At 43.5% G+C, this 1,701-nt stretch overlaps 1 pseudogene; it reads left to right on the top strand.

The window, feature by feature from the left end:
* The first annotated feature begins 434 nt into the window (after positions 1–434).
* On the top strand, positions 435–552 carry LOC126268282 (5S ribosomal RNA; annotated as a pseudogene).
* Positions 553–1,701: the final 1,149 nt, after the last annotated feature.

Below are 1,701 nucleotides of genomic sequence, written 5' to 3' on the forward strand. Positions count from 1 at the left end.
TGTATGAAATCACGCTGGTACGTTCTGTTGCTGTGTGTTTCCATTCCACGATTAATGTGATTTGAAGAGAAGTAATAAAATGAGCTCTAACATGGAAAGTAAGCGTTTCCGGACACATGTCCACATAACATATTTTCTTTCTTTGTGTGTGAGGAATGTTTCTCGAAAGTTTGGCCGTACCTTTTTGTAACACCCTGTATATAAACTTTATTGGCTATGAGAAAGTGTTTGACAGAGTTAATGGATTGAAATTATGAGAAGTTTTAGAAAAGAATGGACTATCCCAACATCTAGTAAATATAATTCAAAGTACACTGAAAAATCAAAGAAAATGGTACGCCTGCCTAATACCATGTAGGGCCCCCACAACCACGTAGAATTGCCACAGGATGACGTGGTGTAGACTCGACTAATGTCTGAAGTAATACTGGAGGGCCAATGGCCTTGGTGCAGTGGTAACACCGGTTCCCGTCAGATCACCGCAGTTAAGCGCTGTCGGGCTGGGCTAGTAGTTGGATGGGTGACCATCCAGTCTGCCAAGTGCTGTTGGCAAGTGGGATACACTCAGCCCTAGTGAGGCAAATTGAGGAGCTACTTGATTGAGAAGTAGTGGCTCCAGTCTCGTAAACTGTCATACGGCGGGGAGAGTGATGTGCTGACCACATATCTCTCCATATCAGCATCCAGTGATGCCTGTGGTCTGACGATGACATGGCGGCCGGTCGGTACCGTTGGGCCTCCCAAGGCTTGTTCGGACGGAGTTTAGTTTAATCCTGGAGGGAACTGACGCCGTGAATCCTGCAGGGCTGCCCCTAAATCCATAAGATTACGAAGAGGTGGAGGTCTCTTCTGAACAGCACGTTGCAAGGCGTCTCAGACATGCTCAATGATGTTCATGTCTGGTGAGTTTCTAAGGCATCCAGATTTTACAGACCTTACATGAGCTTGATCCATAACGACAGGGCGATGCAGTATGAGATCCTCAGAAAATAATAATTATACTATATCGACAAACGGAAATTGCAGTCCTCAGAAAATAATAATTATACTATATCGACAAACGGAAATTGCAGTTAATCTCATGTACCAAAAACTAATGAAACAATATCTACCAATAAATGGACTGGCATGAACAAACAAATTAAAGTGAAACAAATTTTGGAGACGAACCGAGAAGGTGGTTAATGGTACCGTAAAACTCCCATTTAGCAAAGGAATGGCGAGCTTCAGCGCAGAAAGGGATAAGGCCAGAACAATACATCATTCCTTTTAACATAAATAAGGCCGGTACCAAGGGTAAGTGGCTGTACGTGATTAACAGGGCTAGACTGTGACCCAGCAAGAAAAATAAATTTGTTTATTCACCTCTAGTGAGACAGTGATTGGCTGTAGAAATACTTGGCGACGCAGATGCGACATGGTGGAGAAGTTCCAATTATATAAAAGCATTTTGAGACCTTAAGGCTCTCTCTAGTATCTTGGCGGACTGCACAGGTGTGTGGAAATAAGCGAGAGAACTGGTAGCTTTGCTTTCTAGGAAGTGAGGACGATACGCTTCACGTATCATGGCGACAGATAGCAAAGCAGTAGTTAATTGTTCCTGCTGGCATTTTTGCGGGCAAAGAAATTGTGTACATTGCTCCAACCAATAGCAAGTGTGCAACAGCCATTATTTCGACTAGGGAAGGATTAACGTTCTAC

The sequence above is a fragment of the Schistocerca gregaria genome, chromosome 4, assembly GCF_023897955.1.
Source record: "Schistocerca gregaria isolate iqSchGreg1 chromosome 4, iqSchGreg1.2, whole genome shotgun sequence".
Classification (NCBI taxonomy): Eukaryota; Metazoa; Arthropoda; class Insecta; order Orthoptera; family Acrididae; genus Schistocerca; species Schistocerca gregaria.